The sequence below is a fragment of the Cynocephalus volans genome, chromosome 4 (assembly GCF_027409185.1).
Source record: "Cynocephalus volans isolate mCynVol1 chromosome 4, mCynVol1.pri, whole genome shotgun sequence".
Classification (NCBI taxonomy): Eukaryota; Metazoa; Chordata; class Mammalia; order Dermoptera; family Cynocephalidae; genus Cynocephalus; species Cynocephalus volans.
Genome location: NC_084463.1, coordinates 105,006,327 through 105,018,960, shown reverse-complemented (window position 1 = coordinate 105,018,960; position 12,634 = coordinate 105,006,327). Strand labels below are relative to the sequence as shown.

The 12,634-nt window shown below is 39.0% G+C and overlaps 1 pseudogene; it reads left to right on the top strand.

Moving 5' to 3' along the window:
- Positions 1-11,621, top strand: part of LOC134376345 (olfactory receptor-like protein OLF2) — a 65,961-nt pseudogene extending 54,340 nt beyond the window's left edge.
- The last annotated feature ends 1,013 nt before the right edge of the window (positions 11,622-12,634 follow it).

Genomic DNA, 12,634 nt, shown 5'->3' with positions numbered 1-12,634 from the left:
AACCATTTAAAACTGAGCTGCACAAAAAGCCTTCCCTAGGGAAACAGCAGCAAAGCAGCAATTTAGTGCAACAACACAGCTCAAGTACTGGTTTCCACAGGAAGTTCACCTGTTTTAGAAGTAAGCAAAGGACAAAATATTAGTTCCGGCCCAGGAACACCACCAGTGCCTTGGGGACCTGGGGTGTGGAGCCAGAGACCAGACCCCTGTCCACTACCAGGCACACCGCCAGTGCCAAGGAGCATGCCAAAAACATCACCTCCATGTGGGTGGCCCACCACAGCTACCAGGGTTGCCACAAAAGTGGCTAGATGCCATAACCACCACACAGATGGTCCGCCAGCCACTGGAATGCACTGACACAAGGAGAGTCACCAGCAGAGACCAAAAAAAAGAAGAGGATGCCTCCACAAAGTCCATTCCAGTGACAGAAGAAGCATCTGCTCTTTGATAATATTAGGGGACCTAAACACACCTGTCAGCATTGGACAGATCATCTAAGCAGCAAATCAACTGAGTAGCCATTATCCTTTCAGAGGGAGAGAAGAAATCTAGGGTTATCAGTGGTGGGAGGGAGGAGGGAGGGGGGATAGGGGGAGACTGGACAAGAGGCATAAAGATTAAGTACAATTTGTAACAATACACATACTAGTAATATTGATTTGATCAAAACAGAATCCCCAAAATATGTATAATCAATTATGATTAATTTTTTTTAAAAAACATGAGCCGTTAAAGTTTTCAAAACTGTCAGTTTTAATGACACAAGTCAAGAATTAGAAGTAATGATCAAAACAAAACAAAAAATTGAAAAACGGGGGGCAGCCCCGTGGCTCACTCAGGAGAGTGCAGTGCTGGTAGTGCTGAGGCCGCGGGTTTGGATCCAATATATGGATGGCCAGTGCGCTCACTGGCTGAGCATGGTATAGACCACACCGTACCAAGGGTTGTGACTCCCCTACCGGTCAAAAAAAAAGAATTAGAAGTAATGATAACCTAAATTCTACTAGGGGAGTAATTAAAATCTGGAACAAGTATTTACAAGATAGATAGAAACATTCTCATGTATGCTTAAGAGTTAACATGTGCCATCAATAGGTTTTGATAAAAAATTTAATTTTAAAAAACACAAGAGTTAATAAGCAGTTAACTGAATTCAAAGAACACTGCCTATTTTGTGTGTATATGTTTTAAAACCAGAAAAATATGAAATAAAAATTTGGATTTGCTATATTTAAATTATTATTAAAATTTCTAATAAAGTTTTTCACCATTACTTTATTCATACTTCTGTAAGTTGTTTGTAAAATGACTTAATATAAAAAGATTAAAATAGTCTATTGGACCAAGACAGTAAATGCGATGACTGTTTTTCTTCGTATACAGAAGGTTAAGGTAGCTTACACTGGTTACTGTTACTTGGAACTAAAGAATCCTAACTAATTCAGTAAGCTACACATATTAACATCTATAAGCAAATCTAATTTCCTTTGGAAAACCTCTGAAAAAACACTGCCCTCTGTCTATATGAAAACTTACTAAATAAAATATTCAGCCGTATCTACACCTTATCCTCTTACAGCAGTAAGTCTTGAACAGATATACTGTACAGTCACATATGGGGTTATGGTATGAAGTGAGCACACAAGGTGAGAATTATGTATAGTCAAAATTATCTTAGAAAATAAGCCCTTGGGAAGTCCAATCATCTCTTTTCCTCTAGTATTTGAGTAGCTTATGGTACTTCGAATAAACACCAAATGAGAAATTTAGCTTGCATTTGGAGGTGTTTTATCAAAAACAAATATTTCTAAACACTAGAATCATACTTACTATAGTTCAATGATAACACTATGAGAGGCATTAAAAGAACTGAGATCAACAGAAGGACAGAAGACTTCGATGTCCCTTCTCAAGCTCAATACGGAGCAGACATTCATTGAGCAGGTTAACCTTATTTATTTTTTGATAAAAATGGACACTGGTGAATTAACCAAAGCTAATGCTACTACACACACCTCTGCCCTTTAATTTTTCTGAGTGGATCTGTGCCAATGAGTGCTTTCTCAGGATTTCTTTAGGAACTGTGAGAACGATTTTCTATCTTGGCTGTACAAAGAAACTGTTTGTCACTGGAACACACCTACTTTACTTATTAGGTAATTACTAAGGTATTGGCTAAGATCTCTAAGTGCCACCAAACTGCCATCTTGTACTGAAGCAGAATACCACTGTAGTTCTTCTTGAGAGGTCTCTCTACTTTCAAATTCCACAATCCCACCTGGATAATCTAGACCAGAGTTCAACAATGCTAGTCAGTAAATATTTTCTTATATCTAAATTCTATGTTCTCTTTTTATGGGCTTAGTTAAGAGGAAAAAATGCTTACCACAGTCCTCTAAGAATATCTTTTTCTGAAACACAATTAAGTGTTCTCTCACTGTTCTTATCTCAAGGTTAATAGTTGAGTTTCTTTAGTCCTTTACAATAGAACCTACTTTTTTTTTTTTTTTTTTTACCAGTAAGAGGATCGCAAGGGGATCGCAACCCTCTGCATGATGTTGTCTGCACCATGCTCAGCCAGTGAGTGCACCAGCCATCCCTATATAGGATCTGAACCTGCAGCCTTGGAGCTCCCAGTGCTGCACTCACCCAAGTGAGCCAGGGGGCCGGCCCTAGAAACTACTTTTAAATCCTTTCATTTTCTGTATGGCTTTCCTTTGAACTCTTTTCCAAGCTTTTCTCATCCCTATTAAGGACAATGTGAACTAGTCACGACTAAACACTTGACCAATAATGAATAAAATGGTAAAATTAATTTGCTATACCTATATTCTTAACTACTTTGTATCCAAATATCATTGTTATTTTAACGTTTGGGAATTAAAAAGCTGTATATTAAACAGAATTACAGTCTTCATATTATACTTAAATAAATGTACTACTGCAATTAATCACACTCTTAGAACACAGTAAATCCTCAATAATGATAAATTTTTGTAACAGTCATTTCTACATTTGGCAGTTTTCCTACTTCCAGCATATAGAAATAGAGATGGGAATATTAAAGAACAGCAAACTGCAGTAACATGTAAATATATTCTTCATCTAAAGGCGGCTGATAAAAGCTCACAAAAACAGAGGAGATAAAGAAGAAGAGATAAAAAGTGGAAGGGAGTGCATTAAAAATGAAAGGACTGAAATAAAGTTTGAATAACTCTCACAGCTTCCAAAAAGGAAAATCTGGGCTGGCCAGTTAGCTCAGTTGTTTAGAGCAAGGTGTTGATAACACCAAGGTCAAGGGTTCGGATCCCCTTACTGGCCAACCACAAAAAAAAAAAAAAAAAAAAAAGGAAAGAAAGAAAAGAAAAGAAAAAAAGGAAAGAAAAATCTAAGTTTAATCAGTCTTTAATTATACTTGCCTCTGATATTAAGACTGCATGAATGGCTTCAATTTCCGTTCTCATAAAAAAAGGTAATTCTGTTACAAAAGAAATAGCATATACTGAATATCTGATCAACACATGAAGCATAAACAAGCATTTTAAGGAAAATATATTTCACTGGGTTTAAACAGAATAGTAGGTAGATATGAGAGCAAATTCAGACGTATACCACTTGATTTTCATCACAACTTTCCATTGCCGTTAATGTTGTTCATTATCATACAAGTCATTGTTTTGCCTCTGTCCTGTACCTTAGGATGTCTACCTTTACTCCCTTGAAGTGCTCATTAAGTTTTGAAAACTGACACTCTTTCTCTGTTGACTTACCCTGTAATTTTAGATGAAACTTATTCAACTGGGAGTTAAGGCCTTATTTCTAACTTCTGCTTCTAATATCAAATAATTAATGACCTGTAAACAGAAAATGAAAATACACTAAAAGAACACTTATTTAAAGCAAAATAGATATAAATTACTAAAAATAATAATGAGCTCAGTCTGGTTTTACACATTTGCATTTAAAAGTAGAGTCAGAGCCCAGTAGTGCCAAAATAGCACCATTGATGCTGTCAGAAAATTATCATCCACAGAGTGATTTTTTCTAGGTATTAGTGTTTTTTCATTACTCACAGCACTCTAATATTATAAAAATAACTTCTCTGAACTATAGTATAAGTCAAACGAAGATAGAAGCAGCATGCAATAAATTATACTGACAAAACACCCTTGTTTTGAAAATCACAGGTAGGGTTGCTTCTCTGGTTGTTTACACATTTCGTTTGAAACTCTGGCTGTCTAATTGCTACCCTGAAGAAGACAAAGTATGACCTAATCTGTTTAGAATGGTAATTTTTAAAAGCAGCTGGAACTGTACAATGTGTCATCACAGTAAGTAAAAATATAACTGAATGGAAAAACAGCTATGTCTCACTAACAAATAATGCAGGCAAGACAGAAAGGGCAAGAGTTACCAAATGTTTTAATTATCAGTTCTTTCTATTGTTACAAAAATAGAAGAAAACAGAAAAAGTGACGACTTATCATATACAATTCTTATAACTGTGACAAAATGAAGATGGTCAAAATTCAGATCCGCCCCCAAAACGAGGGCAGAATAAGTGGTGGGTATGAATGAACCAAAGAAAACTAAAGTCTTCTCCACCTGGGAGCAGTTTGACTCTGAGATCTCCAGAGTAGTCCAAAGGTCAAGAACCAGACTCCTCCCGCAGACCCCCGTGGTCATTCATCACAGAAAATCAACCGGGAAGAGTCTAAAGGAAGAGTGGTAATAAAAAGGGACGGGGTGGGACTCGTCTGCGACCTGTCCCCGTCTGCTGACGGATGTTCCCAGGGTCCCAGGAAAGCCCTCCCTCCCCTGGCTCCAGCTCTTACCTTCCACTTCCTCCGCAGCTTCCCTCAGCATGTTCTTTGTCTGATTTGAAATCTGGCCAGTGCCGGAAGCCAGGCCACCCCACACTCGACCCAGAGACTGGCCCAAGCCGGCGCCGAGGCCCCCAAGCCAGGACGACATGGCTGCGGGTTTAGAGAACGACCCTGTCAGCTCCGAAGAAAGCGTCCAGCGCCGTCGGACAACCCCGCCAAATGTCCTCGAATGTAGGTCTTCACGGGACTAGTCCCCACCCAAACGCTCGGAATCCCACGGCACAACATGGGGTTCCCTGGCAACGCTGGCTTCCCTGGCAACGCCGGCTTCCCAGGGGTGGGGGGGGGCTCCCCCCAAGGCCGGGTTCTGCCTGGAAATGATGAGGCCTGGCCCGGAACTCAGTTCACTGTGTTGTCTAACTGCGCTTTCTTAAATCTTCTTATACTGAGTTTGCTTAGGATTTTTACATGGAATTCCTTTTTGGTCTTATTAAAGATTTCCTACTCTAAGGTATCTGATACTTCAGAGTTATTGTATTCCTTAGTGGACTCATACTTTCTATCTTTTTTTTTTTTTTTTTTTTTTTTTTGGTATTTGTAGTATTTCTATGTTGTTGTCTGGTCATCTTGCTTCTTCTACTGCTTTATTACTCTCCTTCCCTGGACTTTACTTGTGACCCTCGTAGGGTCAATGCTGTTGAGTTCTTGGCAGTCCACCTGCACAGCTCTAGTGGATGCTGTGGCTGCTGCTGTAAAAGTAGACTTCCCTTGTGATGGCAGTGGTTGTGGTCATGACTTTTGTCGGCTGCCTAAGTGGCAGCAGTGGCTCCAGTGGTGGCAGGCTGCTCACATGATGGTGGTGCCTGCATTGTAGTATTGGTGCTAGTGACTGTAGAAATGGTGGTTGCGGCAGTTGCCCAATTGACTGTGGTATCCACAGCAGTGGCTCGAGCAGCTATAGTGTCTGCAGTGCTGCGAGGTTACCTGTTGGTGGCTCTAAGGGCATCCTTCATAGATGTGGTATCTGTGTAGTAGACAATGGCTCTGGTGACTGTGGCAGTGGTGGCAGAGTGCCACTTTATAATCTTCTTCTGTGGGAGGAATGCTTCATGGGCACCTCTACTCTGCCATCTTCCTGAATGTCTCTCTCAACCTGGTTTTCTTTTTTGTTTGTTTGTTTGTTTCTTTGTTTGTTTTTGTGTGTTTTTGTGACCGGTAGGGGGATCGCAATCCTTGGCTTGGTGTCCTCCACACCGCGCTCAGCCAGTGAGCTCACCGGCCATCACCCATCACTATATAGGATCTGAACCCCCGGCCCCCGGCCTCGGCGCTCCCAGCGCCGCTGCTCTCCCAGGGCCGCACTCTCTCCACAGAGCCAAGGCCGGCCCTCAAGCTGGTTTTCTAGAGGAAGTAACATGTGTTTAAAAACTGAGCACAGAGGCCATGGATCCCTTGGGAGAGTGCTGGGCTGGGAGCGCAGCAGCGCTCCCGCGGCGGATTCAGATCCAACATAGGGATGGCCGGTGCGCTCGCTGGCTGAGCGCGGTGCGGACGACACCAAGCCAAGGGTTGCGATCCCCTTACCAGTCACAAAAAAAAAAAAAAAAAAAAAAAAAAACCCTGAGCACTCAGGCGGCCCTGTGGCTCACTCGGGAGAGTGCAGCACTAGTAACGCCCGAGGCCGGGGGTTCGGATCGGATATACGAATGGCCCGTTCGCTCACTGGCTGAGCGCCGTGAGGACCATACCGTGCTGAGGGTTGCAATCCCCTTACCGATCAGAAAAAAACAAACAAAAACAGAAACTGAGCACTGGGGCGGCCCTGTGGCTCATTCAGGAGAGTGCGACGTTACTAGCACCGAGGCCACGGGTTCGGATCCTGTATACTAATGGCCCCTGCACTCACTGGCTGAGCGCCATGAGGACCATACCGTGCTGAGGGTTGCGATCCCCTTACCGATCAGAAAAAAAACAAACAAAAACAGAAACTGACCACTAGGGCCAGCCCTGTGGCTCATGCAGGAGAGTGTGGCCCTAGTAACACCGAGGCCGGGGTTCGGATCCGATATACAATGGCCCCTGCGCTCACTGGCTGAGCGCCGTGAGGACCATACCGTGCTGAGGGTTGCAATCCCCTTACCGATCAGAAAAAAATCAAACAAAAAGAGAAACTGAGCACTCCGGCGGCCATGGGGCTCATTCAGGAGAGTGCGGCGCTAGTAACACAGAGGCCGCGGGTTCGGATCCTGTATACGAATGGCCCCTGCGCTCACTGGCTGAGCGCCGTGAGGACCATACCGAGCTGAGGGTTGCGATCCCCTTACCCCTCAGAGGAAAATAAAATAAAATGAAAAACACTGAGCACTCAAGTAATTCACAATAAGGCTCAGAAAAATTAGACAGTAAAATGATTGGAGGCTATGATCCAGAGCAGTGGAGATCCAGAGAAATCACATACCTCATGCATGACGTCTATATTTAGAATCATACTTTTTCTAATTCCTGTCCTAAACACTTTAAATTCTTTCATCCACACGATAACATCTCTTAAAGAGTGAAATTTTTCTGGCCTTTCTTGAGAGTAAAGAATATAATAAACTGAAATAAATCCTTTCTGATTTAGAGATTACATTTTTGTGAAGTTTTCATTCAGAATGCTATTCTTACATAATTGATAAAAATGTTTAGGAGAAATTTTATAGATCAGACACAAGTAAGTGAGAAAAACATATCTATATTTAAGATTTCCTTGGTGCCCTGGTGATATAATACCATGTAGGCAATGTCTGCCTAGAAAAATCACCTTGTTCAGAAAATAATTGTCTGGGCCTGAAGCATGAAGTGTTAAGAAAGCGCTCATGGCATGATACTGATGCTATAGTACATTAACCCTTCCTTCTTCAGGAATAAAACCTAGAAATGCCTGGGGGATGATAAAGACACTTTATCTACAAGCAAGTCAGGACTTTTACTAACATAAAGATTAATTATTTACTGATATGCTATAAAATTAGCAAACTACATTAATTCTAAAAAAATAATTTGAATACTTATGGTGTTTAAGAAACTGCTAGATTTAAAAAATATTATTTTTTTATTATTTTAAAATCCTGAGATTGCAATCTGATAGAAAATATACTGTTTTTTTTGTTTGTTTGTTTGTTTGTTTGTTTGTTTGTTTTGTTTTGTTTTTGTTTTTGACCGGTAGGGGAATGCAACCCTTGGCACGGTGCGGTCCACACCACACTCAGCCAGTGAGCGCACCAGCCATCCCCATATAGGATCCGAACCTGCGGCCTTGGCGCTCCCAGTGCCGCACTCTCCTGAGTGAGCCACAGGGCAGGCCCAGAAAATATACTGTGTTTTGAAAAATGTTTGCAGGGTAATATACACATAAAAATTATTATTTGAAAAAGTGTACTATAATTTTTCAGAAATAAAAATAGCCTAGCACACAGAACCAGGCCAATAAAAATATTACTAGAATCTGATAAATTGTCTCTGCACCCATCATGAATTGACTTCCCATATGCTAGGTAATTTTGTATGTTTTTGAAGAGTATACTGTAATAAAAGCATACAGTTTTACACTTGTTTTTGTCTTTTTTTTTCACTCAACATTATATTTGTGAGATTTCTCCATTTTATTGATGTGGAGGAGGTTCATTCATTCTCATTGCTGTGTAACATGGCAATATAAAAATATGACATAATGTTATTTATCTAATCTAAAGCAGAGATCATCAAACTGCAGACCATAAATTATTTTTTGGAACTTGGAAACACCAATTTATTAATGTTTTGTTTACAGTGGTTTTGTGACATAAGGGCAAACCTAAGTGGCTGTGACAAAGAGTTTATAGCCTGCAAAATCCCTAAAGTATATACTACCTGACTCTAAGAAAAAATACTAGAGCTATATGCAATACATTCATATGAACATAAAGGGATTCATCTTTTCCATACTCATTGCAATGCTAGATATAGGTCTACACAGCAGTAGAATCATAATTGATAGAGACAGAATGTGGCACCTGAAAGGGAGTTACATAAGGTTATCCAAATTGTAATATTGATACAGCTAAACAAGCTCATATTCTAAATTGAGGTGGAGGATTGTTGAGGAAGTTAGATACATGGTCTGGAGTAACAGTCATATTTAAGACAGTAAAGTTGGATCCTGGACTAAGCAAAATGTAACATGAGGGAATTTGTCTTCAGGAAGGCACCTGAGGAAAAGAAAAAAAAGTTTTGGAAAAAGTCAGGAGAAGCTAACCGAGGACAAATCCACTAACTCTAAATACGTACCAGAGAAGTAAATAATGGTTGTAAAGCCCTTGGGTAACACAAATGCATCAATTTCTTGATTTTTAACTGGTTTGCATGATTACTAGTGATTACTTGGGTGGTTTGAGTTTGCCTCAATGATATGTCCCACAGGAGTACATTTGGTATGATACTACTGGGATCATCACACAAAGAATGACAATGCAATATATACATACATATACATATATATATATATAGTCATTGAAAATTATCACTAAGAATCACTTTCCCCCAAATTAAAAATGTTCTAATTCCACTGATTTTAGCCTGATGACTTTGTTAGCTTTATAGAAAAGAAACAAACAAAACAAACAGGAAACAGGCACACACACACAGAAAACCTGTGTCCCTGTTAAGTTCCAGATGACTTTTCAGAAGAAAGAAATTACCTGGAGTACTCAAGTGCATGAACTGGTGCATGTCTAACACATCTTACTTTTTTGCCCTCAATTTTGCATTTACTGGTTTAATGGCAGTTAAATTAACCACATAAAAACTCAAAATATACAACTAATGTGAATGACTATGTTATCTTGAAATATTAATCAACAGTAGATATTTAATGAACACATAGCAATATGCATTTGTAAGTGTATGGTCTTGATCCACCTATTTTAAAATATCACTGAGAACATGGCTAATAGAGATTTCCCAAGGCTGCCAAGTTGCATAAATTCTGTGGGCAATAATTTTCTTATTTTCTACTTACTACCAGGAATTGTGCATTGAGGTGGCCCTCCACAGAATTTTCTCTTTACGCCAATGATAATAACGATCAAGTGTTCAGATTACATAAAGCACCACTTCTGATCTAGTTACACATTTATGTGCTTCCTTCTGCCCTCACTCACCAAGGTTGAAGCACTGCCTTGCTTACATGTGAGACTTAGATGACCTCAGTTTGCTTAGAACTTTAAAATACTTGAATCAGTAGCTTTGTAAATTTTCAAACTGGATGTTAATATAAATACACTTTAGTGTTCCTTGAGATTAGCCAGATACTTACTTAAGTGGAATTCATTTCATTACACTGTAATCAGGTACTTATTGAGAACAAGTGCCTTGCAGTTGAAAAACAGTATTTATGAGGCTCTAAATGTCAATATCTACATCTGTACAATGCCATTGTTAACACTAACATAGGATATATGAGAAAATGCATATAATGTATGATAGTTTATACTAATACAACAGAAAATACATTAAGAAAACTCTAGCACTTGGTAAAAACTCCAAAATGCTCTCTCTTTGTCCCTTAAGTTCTTTTCTGAGGATTTCTGTAAAAAAAAATACCTAAATGTGATGAATTGCTGTTATATACTATTGCTCATTTCAAAGTTGTTTTTGATATGAGAAATTGTTTAAATGTATGTTGTACATATATTTCACATCTTTCCAGTAAAATCATGTTTAATAAAGCAAAAGAGGTATGAATTATTGTATATAAACCATAGGACATATGACAAAATGGATATAATTCAATAGGAAGGAATTTAATGTATTTGTAATACTTTATATATAAATGTGTTTGCAATGAGTTCATTAAAAAATGATAGTATATATAAGAATGCATGGCTATCTCTAGGTAGTATGATTGCAGTTAGATTTTTCTATCATTATAAAGACACTTTTTAATTGTCACAGTATGTTTCCTAGGTATGATAATTTTAATTAAACTAAATTCCCAGATTCACACACCTGTGTACTTTTTCCTCAGCCACCTCTCCTTCAGTGACCTTTGCTATTCTGCAGCAATTGGACCCAGGATGCCAGTAGGCTTCATTGCCAAGGACAAGTCAACTCCTGTCTATGGCTGTGCTCTGCAATTTTTTGATCTTCTGTACCTTTGCAGATTCTGAGTGTCTGCTGCTGGCAGTGACCGCCTTTGATCAGTACAAGGTGCTTAGCAACCCTTTGCTCTACACAGTCAACACATCCAACAGGATGTGCTCCCTGCTCAGGGCAGGGGCTTACATGGTGGGAATTATGGGTTCTTTGATAAATACAGCATTAACATTTCACTTATGTTTCTGTGGGTCAAATGAGATTAATCATTTCTTCTATGATGTCCCTCCTCTCCTTTTGCTGTCTTGCTCAGATACACAGGTCAATGAGTTAGCGAAATTCATTATTTCTGGTTTCATTGATGTGATTACTCTTTCAGGGCTTTTGGTGTCTTATTGTTATATCATCCGGGCAGTGATAAGGATCTGCTCTGCTGAAGGGAGGTGCAAAGCTTTCTTCACCTGCACTTCCCACTTCACTGCCCTTGCGATTTTCCAGTCAACAGTGCTCTTCATGTATTTCCGGCCGAGTTCTGCCTACTCTCTAGATCAGGACAAAATGGCCTCATTGTTCTCCACCCTTGTGGGTCCCATGTTGAACCCTCTGGTTTACAGCCTGTGGAACAAGGATGTGAAGGAGGATCTGGAAAAACTTAAAAGTAAAAGGTACTCCCATTGAAAACTTGTATGAAAATAGTTTTCTCTCAGTCTTACACTATATACATGAAAATCGAATTTGTTTTGACTAATGTGGTGTGATCCAATACATATTTATATTTTGTTTTAAAAATATCAAAATTTATCATTTCCCATATGTGCCATGCTTCATTTACATCTCAAATTTATACATAGTACTCTATTTGTGGAAAAGTTCTGGACTGTTAGTGTGCTAAATTTTTGGTTTTGTCAGTCATTTATTTGTACATTAATATAATTTTTCTGAGTTATTGTTTACCAAGTGGCTGTTACACTTTCATGTGCTTCACATTTTATAGTGAATCCAGCAGTTGTTATTCTAATGAATCTTATAATCCAAAGAAAATGAGAGGTGTTAATTAAATAATCATTCAAATTATGCATAATGAATTGTAATTATGCTGTAATGTAAAACAACTGGGCACTATAAGTCCAAAGCACATTGATCAAAAAGAATGAAAAGAATTAATAAGTGCTCCCTTGAAATAGGATCAAGGGATCCCAGTTTTAATCAGGGATCTAAAAAGTAAATAGGTTATAATTGAGATAAACAGTTGAATAGTAAAAGCATTCTAGGCAGATGGACCAGCAGTTAGAGAGGCCCTGAAGTCAGTGAGACCATGTCATTTGGAATTTAAAGACCAGTGTGGCTGGAGTATTGAGAGAGAAAGGAACTGGCCTGATGAGGAACTTCCCTTCTTTCTAGCACCCTCTTAGGTCAGCTCACACACCACAGCATGCCTCACAACTTTGTTGAATCTATAACTCTATTTCCGAAATCATTACCTTCAATGGGGAGTTATAAACACACTGAGATTAAGGACTATGCCTTGTATCCTTTTACCCAAAAACCAACCAACCAGCATAGCATCTGAGTAATAAGTAAATTATGAAAAAAAAAAGTTAACCTTTTTGAGAGTTTATTACTTATGAGACCAAAAAATAAAATAATCACTAAGTGTCTAATATGTGCCATGAATATATTTTTGCATCTTA